General features: G+C 48.3%; 1 protein-coding gene across 7 annotated transcripts in view; it reads left to right on the forward strand.

Annotated features, from left to right (window-relative positions):
• Positions 1-222: 222 nt before the first annotated feature.
• The window catches only part of ZNF536 (zinc finger protein 536), a 444782-nt gene continuing 429080 nt past the window's right edge, over positions 223-15924 (forward strand). For 4 of the 7 annotated variants that reach the window (XM_043899040.1, XM_043899045.1, XM_043899046.1 and 1 more), the window contains exon 1: positions 1037-1169. The gene's annotated coding sequence lies outside the window, so the exon portion shown is untranslated. Of the gene's footprint in view, positions 416-1036; positions 1170-3610; positions 4083-15924 lie in introns of those variants that run through there. The other 3 variants (XM_043899042.1, XM_043899044.1, XM_043899041.1) reach the window with 3 other exon arrangements.

Raw genomic sequence — 15924 nt, forward strand, 5'->3', positions numbered from 1 at the left:
CTGCGTGACGTTTTTCTCGAAGTTTAATTACCGTATGCTAATTTCCTTGCCTACTACGTGATTAATTAAAATCATATTTTCATAATCATTTGGCACTAGTATTGTTTTAGAATTATCATGATCTCCTAAATAGTGTCTGTAAATAAAGTCGCCTCTAATGGCAGGCGCGGGAGGCGAGGCTGACGACCTCTTCGTGTTTGTATCGCGGCGATTGGCAACATAACTGCCTTATTTACATTAAATACGCCACAAGGTTACAGCGCGGATCAACGTCATTTGATCGCTGATGACTCCCTTAAACGCCCGGGCTGTGACTGATTCTCCGCGTCCCGCTGTCCACCGAGATTCACCCGGGAGTTTTTTTTTTTTTTTTTCCCCCAGAAAAGAAACAGACTTTAAATAGTTTCAGGAGCAGGTAAGAATTACGCTTTTTCGTCTCCCCTTTTCCGTCTCTCTCCTCTCCCTCCGTGGCAATCTCTCTCTCCCTCTCGGCTGGATAAAAAATTCTTTAGTCAAAGGCAGGAATGCAAAGTAGTGACAAGCGAAGGGGCTGATATATGTCTCAGTAACGAGTCTGACAATCAGAATGTAGCTCTTGGAGAATAGATAGATTTTAATAAGTGTGTTTACATGAGCTCAAGGTCAGAAGCAAGCTGCGCTGTGTTAAATGGTTTCTTAGTTGCTAGACAGAGAGAAAAAATGGACGATCACACACCATTCTTTGTAGATTATTATATCAAGGGTTCAGTCTCTGGCTCATCAAAGCTAAATGCCGCAAGACCTATCTAGTTGCTGTGAATTATGCCAGGGCGACAATGGAGAGCGTTTTTAATGGTACAATGCATTTCACCTACCAGATAGGGGGAGGCCGAGCCGGGGATGGGGATGTCTGCTGGGGCTGGGTGATGAGTATCAATGAACGGGGCGATTCTGAAAAGAGGCAGACGAAAATCGAGCCCGCCCTGCCCCGGCTGGGCTGGGAACAGTTCGCAGGGCTCTGCCGAGTGGGCGAGCGAGGCGCGCGAGCAGGGCGCCCGTCCCCCCTCAGCCCCGGAAAATGATCAAGTCAATCATGTGGACATGTTTCATTATTCATTGAACACAATCTTTTACAACGCTCCGTTTACGTGCCCGAGTTTGCTCCCGACACCCGCGTTTCAGTGTTTAAGGTAAGGAAAACAAAGGTGGGGGGGTCTCGGGGCGCGGCGCGGTGGGGGTGGGGGGCCGGGGGGGGCGCGGCGGGGGGGGATGGCCCTGGCGTCCGGGAGGTGGCAAAGTGAGTTTGGACTCTTGGCGCGGCCCCCCCGTCCCCTCCCCCTCTCCATCTCCGCGAGGCCTGCCGCCGGGTTCCTTCTCGCCCCATCGCGATTAAAAAATACGGTCTAATTAAATATCCGTGGCTGTGACGTTGGCGAGAGAAGCTGTCAGCGGGGGGAAAAAAAGAGGAAGAAACCGGGAAAGCGGCGGCGGCCGGGCATCGAAGGGCGCTAGAGAACTTCGGCGGCGAGCGGGACCCGCGCCTGGGCCGCCGCCTCCCCCGCCGCGGTCCCGGGACCGTTACTTTGAAAAGGAGTCGCCGGGCCTCGCGCCGGGCGCGCCAGCGGGACCCCGCGCCCCGCTCCGGGCCCAGCCCGCGCCCCCCAGCCGCGCGCGGCCCGCGAGCCGCTCTCGGCCCCGGGAAACTTTCAAAAGGGTCTGGGGGGTGGGGGGAGTCTGTGGAGACTGGGAGCCCGGGGCCGCGGAAACTTCTGCTCAAGTGACTTTCCCCATTTTCTGCTTTGCCTGAGAATCGTGCGCCCCCCGCTCCCTTTCTTCCTCCGCGGCTCGCTGCGGGATTCCGGCCCCGCCGCCGGGGGGTAGAAAGGGTAATTTGTAATTTTTTTTTTTTTAAATCAAAGTTAGCCGATGCTTACAGCGCCAAGGGCCGCTGAGACCTGCCATTTTGTGTTTTCATTGGCCTCTTGTACCCGGGGAGTCGGGCGAGGCCAAGGCCGGGGGCTCGGTAGGGCCGGGGTGTCAGGGTCCGAACTTGCGACCCCAGGAAAGGCCGTGGCGCCTGCCAGCGCAGGTGGTGCCCGCAGCACCTGCCCCAGCCTAGCCCAGGCCCTGGGGGCCAATCCCGGGGCCAAAGATAAAAAATAAAGAAATAAGTAAGTAACAGGTTATGGAGGGAACTGAGCCGGCCAGCCCGGGGCTGGAGAAATGAGGCCAATCAGAGTGAGGGAGTACGGGCGTGGGGGCTTAGGAAGGCGGGGAGACGGAGGGTTGGGGGCGTCTGGAAAGAGCGCAGTTTGGGGGAACGGAATCCCCAGGCCAGATGTATGACTGGGAGGAAAATGATCTTTGCTGATAAACCTTTCTGTTTGCTTCAAGACATTTTTTGAAGATGAAGAATTGAGGAAAACAGTCGTAGGCGGGACCAGGATGTATTTTAGGCAAAAAAAAAAGGGGGGGGGGAGCTTTTCTTTGATGATGAGTAGGAAAGTGTCCAGATCTCGACGCGCCCATCTGTTGCAGTTTTGCAAATAATTTAAAATATAGATATCTGTATATAGATGGATGTGTGTGAAGTGGAAGGTGGAAACGCAGGAGCTGGGAAGTTAGGAAAAAGAAAGAAAGGGGGACTCGGGGGCAGAGATCTGTCCCCAGCCCACTCTTCTGAGAAAACTCCTGCAGGGCTTTCTTTGGGGACAGGTGGAAAGTTGTCTCCCCTCCTTTTCCCACTTCTGTATTGTGAACGTTCCTATGTCCGCCTCTCGGCGAACGTGCACACAACCCTCGAATTAGGTGGAAGGTCGGACGATCGATTGGGGGTGGGTTGGGGACCGCGCAGGCCTGAGCACAGAGCGGGGGCGAGGAGGGGCAGGGCGGGGTCCCAGCCCCGCGCGCCGGTCGCAGCCACGGCTGGGTTTTGTTTGCCGGATATTGTTATGTCTAACGAGTGCCTCACAGGAGACGTGATTTGTCAGCCGCCTTCATTTTCACTTTAGCAGAAAATACGGCGGCTGCGCGGCGTCCTGGCCTGCGGGTCGGGGAGCCCGCGGGCGCTGGTGGGCGCGCAAGAGTGCGTGCGGGTGGGAGCGGGCGGCCGGTCGGTCGCCGGTAGGGGCAGTGGGCCGGGCGGGGTGAGTGCGCGCGCGGTGCCGGCCTCGGCTGCTCCTGCGCCTTCTCCCGGCAGCCGCCGCCGCTGTGCAGTTTAGCAGAAAACCGACAGGGGCCGCGTTTGCTGAGCGCATCCGGCCGCCGGGCAGCCGGAGCGGGCCGCGGGGCCGGGCTGGCCGGTGTAGACTCAGGGAGGGGGTTGGGGGGAGGGCAGGCGGGGAGGGGAGCGAGAAGCAGGCTGGGCCCGAGTGCTCTCCACCGCAGTGTCCGTTGTCCCCGGTGTCCCGGGCGCGTTGGGCAGCCCCTGGAGCCCTGGCCTTGCGCCCCCGCCCCCAACCAGGGCTTAGGTGAACTTGGGGTGGGGTGAGCGTGCGTGCGTGTGTGTGTAGGGGGGGGGGGGTTAGACTGGGAACGCACTGTTTTCTTTTCCAGTTTGATATTAGCAACTGGATTTTTACTTTGAGACCGGCTTTGCTCACTGCTGGGGTTGGGAGGGGGCGATCTTTTCCCATCACTCACATCTTTGTTCATTGTTCACTGAGTGGAAGGCAGGCGACTTAAAGAGACGAAAGAGGAAAAAGAGGGGGAGCAAGAAGAGGGAAGGAAGAGAGGCGCGGGGAGAGCGTCTCCGCCCCCGCCCGGGTCGGGTTGGACGGTGAAACAGTAAACCCGCGCACGGAGGGTCGCCGGGAAAGTGGACATTACCGCTTTAATTAACTTCGAGATGCTCCGGCGGCGGGACCTGGCGTAGCCGTGACGCGCCCCCATAAATCTGCCCGGCCCGGGGCTGCTCCGAGAACAAGTACGGTTGCGGCGTCAGACTCGACGCGCGCCTCCCAGTCCGGAGCCTATTTGCATAATTGGATCTTTCTTTTTTTTTCCTTTCTTTTTTTCCTTTCCCCTCATTCTCCCTCCCTGAAACTTGTTTGAAAACCCAAGTGAAAACTGCGACGACCAGCACGCTCAAAAGCGAGTGCCAAGTAAGTGCCCTGCCGTGGCCTCGGTGCGCCCCGAGGTTAGCGCGCAAAGCAGGCGAGCGAGGTGCCCGGGCGGAGGGCTGCTCGCTGGCGGGAGGACTGCAGCCGCCGGCTCCGGCGCTCCCGGCTAGCAGCTTGCACAACTTTTCCCCCCTCTGTCTCCCGAGTTTTCCGGTCAGGTGAGGTGTTTGGGCCAGGCGTGTACCTGTAGCGAGAATCGGGAGGCGATCATTGGGACGCGGTGGAGTTGGGCATCTCGGGTCCGGGCGGGTAGTCGGTCCCCGCCGCCGTGGAGGGTAGAGCTGCGAGCCAGAGAGCGAGCCGGGCCGGCTGCTAGTCGCGCCGCGCCGCGTCTGCAGCTCGTCGCCAAATGCCTCCCCCATTATTCTAAGGTTTGTGTCTCTGGCTGTGTGTGTGTGTGTGTGTGTGTGTGTGTGTGTGTGATCGGCTGTGCTTTAAAAAGAAAGGAAAGCAGGCACAACAGGGGCAAGAAGGGCTTCCCCCTTTGCTCCTTCCCTCCCCCCCCCCCCCCCCAATTTCTCCAGCATCATTTATTTCTAGTGCTCGAAGGAGAGTGTTCAGGGCTTCTTTACTAAAGACCGTCACCGAGAGACTGACAATTCTGTTGGAAATGCCATAAATTCTATAGCCAAAATGTAGCTACATTCATAAAATATCAACCGTGGCCTGTCCAGATAAGTGATTTTTATAATATCTCAAATTTTATTAAAAACACAATAGTGTGTTATTTATTTACAGTGTTCAGAACCTGGGGAAAAGTAGATTTTCTTGGGCGAAAACTGTAATCCTAGTTTCTGTTTGCTAGGAAATTTGCTGGCAGCTCGGCCCACCAGCCTGACGGGAAGGGGCAGGGGACTCAGCTTTGGCCTGGGGAGATGCAGGGGGGTAGCGGGCAACCCTCTGGCCTCTGCTTAGGGAGAGCCTAAGGCTTCTGGCTGAAGGCTGCTTTAGTTATGATGTCATTCTGATAGCAGAGTGCAAATGTCTCCTGATTCCACCATTAACCGCCTGGCTGATTTGCTTGGTAATGATAGCACTGCCGTCCAGCGCTTTGACAAATGCAGGCCCGCAGAGCCCTAGGAATTAACTTTTCCCCCCACTGAGGAAGAAGCGAGCAGCCAGAAGTCTCACTACTAGGCCCCTGACTTGAACTTTGTAGTGCCTGAGTCCAGACACTAACAAGGATGGCAGGCCCCTATATTGAGGGACCCCTGTTTTCCCAAAGTTTGGGAAACTTTTAAAAGGCTTCAATCTACAGAATACCCTTAAGCTGGTAACACTTGATTTGGGTTGTGACCAGGCAGAGACATTTTTTTGATCTGATGGATGGCTGGGACCCCAGGTCTCTCTGGGGCCATTGCATAGAAGACGGGATTGTGACATCTGCTTCCTACCTTCAGTCCCTTAACTGTGACTTTATGTTAATATCACTGCAAGTAAACCAGATTTAGAGTGGATTTTTAAATAGTGTACAATGATTTAAGATTTCTTTTGATTTACTGTTCAAATGAAATTTGCATAAATGTGATGAAAATGAACTTAACATCTGGGCATATGAAAAAAGGTTAGTACCTCATATGTCATCTGCAGAGAAAGTCTCTAAAATGCTTTCACCCTAAACTGGGTTCGGGGAAACAGTTCCTGGAGACATAAATGGTAATTATGGAAAACCTGGAGAAAGCGCTTTCAATAAATTTGCATTCTCTTGGACCACTGCTCTGAAAACCCATCTTGTTCTATGCCTGGAGTGCTTAACTTCTGAGCAAGCTTGAGATCTCACAACTCAGCAAGTTAACTGCTGGCTGGGGCTGTCTTCACGGAAGACATAGGGCAGGATAGGGAGAGACAGTCACGCTGCTCTGGTCCAAGCCGGAGGCCAGTAACCCCCATTATGAGAGAGGGCAGGGAGGTGGCCAGGATGTGCAGCCCTACTAACCACAGTTGCCCATTGGGTACTGAAGGCAGTGCTGAGATGTGGAATCATTCATTGCCTGCTGAGCCCCAAAAAGCTGACAGATTAGGTTGTCTACTCTGCCTTAGGTAACCAAAGAAATTTCCACCAGATCAGACCTATAAAATTTAAGAGCCCGTTCAAATGAACTCTGAACTTCACCTTTCTGAGCAAGAGAAACTTATCTCTGGCATAAGGGAATCAGAGTTAAACAGCCTTTCCCAAACATGGTTGCCTTTTGCTCAAAAGTTGGCTGTGAATGGCACAGGTGTTTTTAAAGTGCCTTGAATGGAAGGGGAAAAAAAGACAGCAATGATGCTCATGAGAATATAGATGAACTTATTTTTTTTTTAAAGAAGAGGATCATAAAAGAAGAAAGCAAATAGATTTATTTTTCCAGTTTGAATGAGGACAATTATAGCTTTTTAACGTCTTTGGATTTAGTGTTTTTAATAAGCCTTTTAAGTAAGCTGAAATATCAGCTTGCATTTTGTTCTCAGCATTATTTAAAGTGAGACTTGACGCAAGTTTAAAAACAGAAGTGAGCTTTTTGTAGGTCAGCTTTTGTCCATGCTGAGGTTGGGAGTCCCCCACAACACCTCTGCCAGGACCCAGAGTGCTCAGCCCCGCTTCACCCTGTCTCCAGGTGAGATAGATTTGGGCTGGAAGGCTGCTGGCGGTCAGGTGACCTGATGCTATCTCCCAGATTGTGAAGGTTGGATTTTGGAGTCTAAAAGCAAGATGCAAGTTCACTGACATGGGAGAGACTCACATCTGCTAGTAGGGGCTTGTGAGCTGAATAGCTCCGTGGAACCAGGCCTGTCGTGCAGACCGGCCCGCCCCCTCCAGGACATGCCATTGCAGGACAGCAGACCCTGGAGGGAAAGGAGCTGTCCCGGGCAAGGTGGGGGTGGAGGGTCTGACTGGTGTGGCTCATTGTGTATTTTACCTGGTCTCGTGGTTCCTGTTTGGGAGTTGTTGAGAGAGAGGCCTTTTGTCAAGGAGAGGGCTGTTTGCTCAGGTCTGGGCTGTCTGGGCCACCCTTGGTAGCATTGAGTGCCATAGAGGGTAAGAGCCAAGCTAAGTTAGGGAGTCCTGTGTGCAGTCAAACTGAGCTAAGCCAGGGAGTGGCCCGCCAGGATCTCAATTGTGGTGATGCTGGTGTGTGTGTGTGTGTGTGTGTGTGTGTATGTATGTGTGCATGCGCGTGTGCGTGTGTGTGTGTACACATGTGCTGGAGAGGGTGTTCTTGCTAGAAACACCTGTTATGAGATGATTTCCTATTTATTCACAGTGTATTACCCAGGGTAGATTAGTGAGTTTATCAGTGTCTGTGCACAGTGGAAGGATTGGGGCTAAAAGAGCTGAAGGAATCACAAAGTGAAGGGGGACATGTATGATCAGAAGATGGACCCTAAAGAATGCAGGCCCCCTTTCCTACATCATTGTGCAGAGAGCAGGGCTGGTTTTAGTGGGCGCTCTTGGTTGCTAGAGAATGTTACCCCTGCAACTTTCACTGTAAAAAATCATTGTGGATCTTTGGTTTCTCTTATATTGGAGTTTTTGCTGCTTCAGAGGGCATTGAACACTTGGCTTTTCACAGCCTCTGAGCATGCTAGAGGTTAGGTTTATCTGCCCTAAGAGATCAGATCCAGGTGAGGCCTTTGGTGAAACTTGCCAGGCTGGCCTGAACATTGTTTCTCTAGAGCAGGGTTTCTCAAGTGTGACCCTAAGGATGTTACCCACTTGTAGAGTCGGTCCTGTGTTTCATAGGATGTTGAGCAGCATTCCTGACCTCGACCCAATAGACGCAAGTAGCTCTCCCCAGTCGTGACAATCAAACATGTCTCCAGACATCTGCACACATCCCCTGGGGGAAAATCAGGTTCACTTCCCACAGCGTATGTGTGCCAGGCCCCATCCTGGGCGTCTCAAGGGGCACAGGGAAGTCTGAGGAGTGCACAGCCTGGTGGGGATACCAGGGCTTGTACCATGTGGGGGCAGAGCTGGGGGTCTGAGAGGAAGGAGGATGTCAGTCCACAGTAGAGGAAGGCCTGGGTGGAGGGTATCTGGGGCTCGACTCTGACTGTTTTTATGTCAGTTACACCCTGAAAATGGCCCTGCCAGTAAGAGCTGTGTTTCTGGGCTCCCTGACTGTGACAGGCAAAGCAAGAAGTGAAAGGCAACAGATCTCAGACTCCGAGTTGAGGCTGGGCATCCTGCTGGCAGGATGATGAGAGTGGCTTATTTCTGTGCATTCACTACATGGCAGTCATGGGTTCTAAGCACTCAACTTGTTTAATCCTTACAGCCTATTATATTTGTCAACAAATTTCAGGAAGGGAACCTCAAACACTGAGAGAGGGTAGTGGAGGATCCAGGATTAGAACCCATCCAACCTGCCTCTGGAGTGGTCACACTCAACCCCACTCCTGCCCAGAGCACCTCCCTTGACCCACGGCCAGCTGCCCAGTCTGAGGGCACACTCACCACAGAACCCCTGGAATTCCATCATTGACCCAACAAGCTCATCCATACAGAGCCAGCAGCCCCTTTTAAGGGACACAGATCTCCAAGTGGGGCCTCTGGGTGGTAGTGGCAGGAAGGTTATGCAGATACATTAAGAGATGCAAGAAGGAAAATTGGTTTGTAGGGTCCACCTCCTCTACCTACCTATTCTTCCTCTGTAGCTTTGCAATGAGAAAATTAAGTGCCATTTTGACACAGGAAAAATGATCACCGTAGGCTTGAGCTGACATTAACCTGAAAGTTTTCCATCAAGGCTTTGATCACCTGAGCTGTGTTTAGCTTTGATTACTGAGGTGGGCTTGTCTCTTGTGCTCTGCCCCCACCCCATGCTGTCTCTGCTAGTCCTTCAGCTCAGCCCCTTCATGATCTTTTAGCCTTTGGTTGGTTGGTTTGAACACACAGTCAACCCGTATACATAGGCAGGATAAAGTAACCCTATTTAGGTTGTGAAAGCCAACCCACAGAACCTCTAAAGTTGAGATTAATCACAGAAATGCCCATCCAGCCTTAATTACAATGACGTTCTCACATGTCTGAGGTTTCAAAATAATTCCTATAGATTTGGATGAGATTTTGGCTCATGGAAGGGCTAGATTGTAAGGCTCTTAGGGAACATTTATGCCTGTAGTGTCCAGGCACCCGAGGAGGTAGGGTCTGGGGCCTCTCTGTAGGTGTGCAGAGGGGGCCAGAACAGAGACACCAGCAGTGACTGCTCTTGGGTGCTTGCCTTATGCCAGACCCTGCATTCTGCACCTTGGATGTGCAGTATTACGGAGACCTTTTGACATCAGAGTAAAGGGCATCCCTCATCTCGATTTCACCAGACTGAGAGGTGTGGCCACTTGTTGCAGCCACAAGCCAGGGTTCGAAGCCAGCCTCATTAGCCCCGGAGCTCACACTGCTGACCTTGTCTGCACCCCTGCCTCCCTACGCAGTACTCAGGGCTGTGAGTGCAATCATCCTTCCCTGTCATAGTAACTCGCCTTTAATGGAAGTTAAAAATGTAAACCAGAACTTGCTACTTGGAGAACATATGCATTGTTGTAAATTTGTTTTCAAGAGGGAGAAAATATTTGGAAACTGTATCAGCTAAACTGTATCAACTATAGAGAAGCAAACAGATCACAGACCACATAGATGTTATATATGGAATTTAATTTCTTGAATAGCTTGATTATTCAATTTTATTTTTCAGAATATCTGGAAACACTTATTTCTTATTGACCAGAGAAGAAAGTAGCACAAACATTTTTTTTTGTTGTTCTTTAAAAATTTTTTTAAATTCTGTATTGAAATCTATTAAAGTCAAGTCAAGCAAAGCCTTCCAAATTATTACAGAAAGGCAGTCATTTCTATGGAGCCTATTGAAGGGGGTGGGAAATCTTATCAAAATTACAGCTAAAATGCTTTAATTATTTTGCATCCTCGGCCAGGGCTCACAGTCTGGGGGTTGTAATCTATTGATGCCAAGTGGCTCTTTCAGCAACCTTAAATCTGTACCGAGCAGAGAGCATCTCACTGGTGAAACATGGCTGGATCAGGCAGTTAAACTCGGTGCAGGATTCCTGCAGCATCTGAGAAACTTTATTCACAGACATTTTCCACCTGAAAGAGGGTCAGCTCTGGTGGGTGGCAGTCCTGCTCCAATAGCGCAAGGAGAGTTCACAAGGAGGAAAAATGCAGTGTGGGAATGTGGGAGGGGAAAAGCTGCCACATGCCGACATTAAGGGATTTAATCTGTGCAGCCAGAACCTCCTGGATGGTGCAGGGCGGCCTCTGTGCTGGTCCCCACTGCCACTAGGTCTCCTTGAGTCCTCGGGGGGCTGCTCTGAGCTATCAGAAGCCCCGCTCCACCAGAAACTCTCATGGACTTTGGAAGCACCATTTCTTAAGCAAAATGCCAGACACCCTGTCTGCAGTTCTTTTCTGAGATCATTGATTTGACAACTTAATATCTATTTTCTGTGTGCTTTTTGTTTTGTTTCATTCTCCCCTCTTCCCAGCCTCCCCCCGCCCCACCCATTTCCTCCTTTTCAGCTGTTTTCCCCCTTTGCACATGAATTTCTGAAACTATATTGAAAAAGCTTTCGTTGAAGTCTGGTGGGGACTGTTTGAATTTTAGTCTTATTTAAAATTCTTCTCTAGCATATTTTAGAGGCAGAAGAAATACAGACACGATGACATGAACGTTTGCATCATCTAAAAATGTATTGATTAAGGCCCATAAGGTGGCAGTTTCCCCTTTAATAACTGCTGCCACCCCAAGGAAGACACAGTGGCTTTCTAAGTGCGTGACAAATGAGGGGCTCATCCAAGATCTGGTCATCTGATTGGCATTTCCCGTGACAATGCTTCTGTGATGTAACCAGCGGTGATATGCTTGGGGGAGATGTGCGTTCTGTGCCTTCTGGCATGTTTATTCTTTAGCAATGGCTGTCTGGTGAGGTCAAGTAATATATTGCAGATTATTAGAGTACGTACCATTTTCAAAACCCTCCCGGAAGAACTGGCTGCGTTTTGACACACTGCCCTTTTATCTCAGTGATACCAGCAACTTGATCCTCACATTTCCCTCCGGTCTCAAAAGGTTGACCGGAGCTAGATCCGTGTGAGACGTTTTTTCAGGGATTGCTGGCTCTGCCTGAATTAGGAGCCTGGCTGCTCAGGTGACAAATACCAGGCCCATGTGTGGATCGTGGGGGCAACTGGGGTTTGCTGTTCAGAAAACTTTCTCTCTCTTTGCATGATAATATTGTTCCGATAAAATCTGTGTAATTCTTGTGTGTGATCTCCAAATACCACCTTCAATAAAATAATTTGTTTATTGATCTAAAGAAGGAGTTGTTTCCAGCTGCTTCGTTCCTTGGGACAGACTTCGAGTTAGAATCTGTCTCTTTGACTCTCTTCTGCTAGAGGTTGGCCTCCTGTGGAGGTTGGGCAAAGGGGTTAGGCGACCTGGGGGCGCTGGGGACCGAGCACTTTTCTCTTTAGGAACCAGGTCTGGGCAGAATTCAAGGGAAAATTCTAATACGATTTGTGCTTAAATGTGCTGGTATTTGTGTCTGCCCACCTCCATCTTGAAGGCAAGTGAGTTAAATCATTGCTGCACTGGGGAGCAGTGCAGGGGCCCCTCTTTTTATTAATTTCTATCATCAGCCAACTGTTAACCCTTAGATTAACACAAAGAAACTTCATGTTCCTTCCTACTTTCTGTATCCGTTGCTCCAGAAGGAACGACTACGGGGGAATTCTTTGTGTGCACTTTATTTGCTAATTAAATTTTTTGCAACAGTTACACAGTACATGTTTTGCTTGATATATCAATATCTATAAGTTAGTTTTTTGCATTATTTACTTTTTAGGGGTGTTCCCTCCTTCATTCCATGATTAAGATGCTTGTTTCACTGAGCTGGAAACATTGAGTTTGCAAATGAGGAAGAGCTAGAAGCATTTTTGGTTTTGTTTTTAAGCAGTGTAACACAGTGATAAAGAGCTCAGGACCAGTCAAATGGGACCAGGCTTGATACCCAGCGCCACTCCTTCCAAGATCTTTGAGAGCAGGGCATTTTCTGTCTTTAAGCCTCAGTTTTCTCATCAGTAGAATTGGAATATTTTTTCCTTCCTAATTGAGTCATCAGGATTAAAAGAGAAAATGATTAATAAATGAGCTCAGAGACCGGCTATTCTACAAATGGCCAGCTAATATTATTACTTGTATTGTACATTTTGTTAAATATTTTAGGAATGAAAACCCTACCCCAAACTATAGCCATCAGTCACTTGCAAAGCCTAGTGAGGTGTCATTCCTCTTTTGTTTCCCTGACTGGTCTTTGGAGTTATTTACCTGGGAATCAATAAGTATCAGCTGATTGATTTCCTATACATTTCAGAAGATGCATTTTAAAGGGTCAGCTGAGTTTATGGAAGGTTATGGAGTGGGGGTAGGGTTTAAGTCTTCGCTAAACAAATATGCTCATTCCAATCCATCAAGTGTTAGCACTGTGTTCCCAAGCCACACACGTGCACACACACACACACACACACACACACACACACACACACACACACCATACCACACCACACCGTATCACCACACACCAACCACCCTGGTTGTGGTAATCTTGGTAGGAACATTATGTGCCTGACTCTTTATCTTTGCCCTGGATCCAAGCCAAAGGCCCTAAGGAGGCACTACTGTCATTCATTCATTCAATCTTTAAAAAAAAATGTATTAAATGTATTCTGTGTCCTAGGCAGATTAGTGGTGTGACAGTGTTATACCAAGACCAAAGTACAAGTGTAGGCAGTGAAGATGATGTTTCGGTTCCAGGTTCCGAAATACACACAGACACGCACACACACACACACACACACACACACACACGCACATGTGAAATTCACCTAATTTGCATACTTACACACAATCACTTGCTGATTTCAAGGGACACAAATGCTTGTGCATGAAGTATTAAATTAATGAGTTGAACTTGTGGTCATTGCATTCAAGATGAGTTACCCAAGAGAGAGGTGGGGAGTTGAGCATAACTCCTTCACTTTTTCCTGCAGGGGAAAGGGTGGAATTCTGGGTGGCTTTTCCTCAGTGGAGGCCGGGGGGGACACCAAATCTATGACAAAATCACCATTCCAGTCATCCTTGGGAAGTACCTAGGAATGTTATATTAAGAAACAAGATCCCATCTTCCTGTAGGGAATTCAAAACCGTGATCAGGTCTTATAGATATACATCTAGCATTTATTGAATGCTTGTTATATAGATGACCTTGGGCTTGAAAATGCAAGATATTGTTTAATTTAGTTCTTAGAACACTGCCTTTTGGTGGAGAAAAGGAGGTATATCCATGTTGTATGACTTGCCCAAGGTCATGAGGTCATGTAGCTGGTAGATGGCATTGCTGGGCTTTCTCTGCCTGGACTTGTGACTGTGGCTGTGTGTGACCTTTGGACTGGGGCTCCGGACATCTGATTTGGACCTTCTCTGGAGATGGCATCCTCTAGAACAGAACTGTTGGAGAGTCAAGACTTCTGAACTTCATGAACCTCTTCTTCAGTTGGAGTAGGCTGCCGTGGAGCAGAGCCCTTGGCAAGGGGTGAGGGCTGCTTTCTTGTCACACTTTTCTTTGCACCACTCGGGACAGTGTCACTGTGCCCTACAGTTCATTCTCTCAGATTTGTCCTTCCTATAGATCCTCACTGTGTAGGTGCCAAGGACATAGCAGTGGACCCAATATCCATGAGTCCTGCAGCTCTAGAGAGTCATGAGACACAATATTTGTCATGCCCACTTTGATCATGCAGATTCTGAAGGAAGAGGACAGAGGGCTAGCGGGAAGCCCCTCTTCAACGAGTTGGCCAGTGCTGTTGTTGGTGGTCTAAAGGTGAGAAGCAGCCAGTAAAGCAAGGGGTGGGGAAACTCCCAGGCAAGGGACCAGCATGTGCAAAAGCCCTGAGGTTGGAAGGACCTCAGTGGTTTGAGAAGAAAGAAGGCCAGGGTGGTTGCAGCTGATTATGCACTGCTCCCCCAGGTACATACCCGTTGTCTTTCTTTGCACCGAGGAGATATCTTCTAGCTGAGGCCGCTCCCTCAGCCTGCTGTGAGCATGGCCTGTTGAGGGCATTTCTGTTGGAGGGTGTCTGCTGGCGGCTGTGGCCTTCTCTGCCATCCAAAGTCAATATTTTCCTTCCAAGTGGCTCTTCTCTCCTTCTGTCCATCCCTTCTTCTCCCTATATAATTCATTCATTCCACAAATATCCACTGAATATCTACTCTGTGCCAGGCACATAGTGAATATAAAGTTAGTTGCAAAGATAAAAATCATGTAAGCTCTCTCAGATTTTAGGATCTATTGAGATTCACAAGTGCTTCTGTGATGCCTGGCTCCCCTCTGCCCAAATCCTAACTCTAGGGGTGTGCCCCTGACTGCACAGTTCTGCTGTACTTAGTTTGGTTAGACTTGTTTATTTAGTCTCAGAGGAGAGAGGGTAAAGCTCAAGTAGGCACCTGCGTCTCAGAGTCATCCTGTCTCTCCTATGCATAGCCATAGTGGCTACACATTTCCTCCCTTCCCACCTCTGGTTCCTGAGTGTGCACCCACGTCAGGCAGCGTGCAGAGCACTGGGGGGAATGATGGACAATGCCACCATGGGGCCTCTGCCTCCGGGGACACTCAAGTTTGTGCTTGATTAAGATGTCTTGGGATTTTGGGGAGGTTCTCACCACCCAGCAGTTTCTGGGGGTCATGAACTCGTTCCCCTTTCAGGAAAGGGACAGCTTGGCAGGAAAGCCAGATACTTGTTTATATCACCTGTAAGTCCACAGAAGACTTTATGCTATAGAACTTGAAAGTACACATTTACATGCCTGGCTGTTTTGATTCATTACTTACATGATTACTCTAGTAACTTTTAAATTTAATTTAGTTTAATTTTTTAGTGGAAAATGAAGTATGTCCTGGCTCTTTGGATACTGTACTTTTTTTTCTCTTCATTTGGTTTTAAATGGTTAAGTAAATTTCATTAAATAACTGTAAACATTCCAAATCATCCTGCATATATATCGTATTTCACATCATCGCAACTTCGATGTAAAATATTAAAATGTAAATGACTCAAAAGAAAAATTATGGAAACAAATGCATGACTTTTATTACACTTTCAGAAAACTTGCTCAGATATTTCCCCTTCCTTAGCAAAAATCTGTGATGAATTAAGAGAAAAAACATTTAAGGGCACTATAAAAAATAATTCTTTAGAATAAAGGAACATACCTTGGTAAGCAGTATTCCCCCATTTTATCTGTTCAGATCTGTGAGTATATGTTAGATATTGTCCACTTATCAACTTGATTATTATAAAGTAAGTTATATCAGCATGAATATAATCATTTTAATTTCTGAGCTTTAGTTGGAATAATAGTTTTTCCAAGTATATAAATATAAATCTAAATTTGTATATATTTCATGAAATTTGAACCAACAGTTCTTCCTTTTCCTCTTAAGAAATATTTCAGTATAGTAAAAATTGTCTGGGAAGCATTTGGTATTTTATTTTGGTCTCTGACATGACTTTCCATGTGATTGTTCTATATTAATCTTGAAAAGTGACACAAGATTTCTTTTCCATAATAAATAGCAAATAAGTGAGTAATAACAAATGATAACTCTAATGAAAGAATTATATTTTCTCCAACTTAATAGAAGAGTGCCAACAATAGGTAGGATAAAATAAAATCAATATTTTGACACTGCTCTATTATGTCTGCCTCATTAATTTGGAGAAAACTTCTCTCTTCAATCCTAAATCACAAAGTGTCAACAAATAGTAGTT

This window comes from Cervus elaphus, chromosome 4 (assembly GCF_910594005.1).
Source record: "Cervus elaphus chromosome 4, mCerEla1.1, whole genome shotgun sequence".
Classification (NCBI taxonomy): domain Eukaryota; kingdom Metazoa; phylum Chordata; class Mammalia; order Artiodactyla; family Cervidae; genus Cervus; species Cervus elaphus.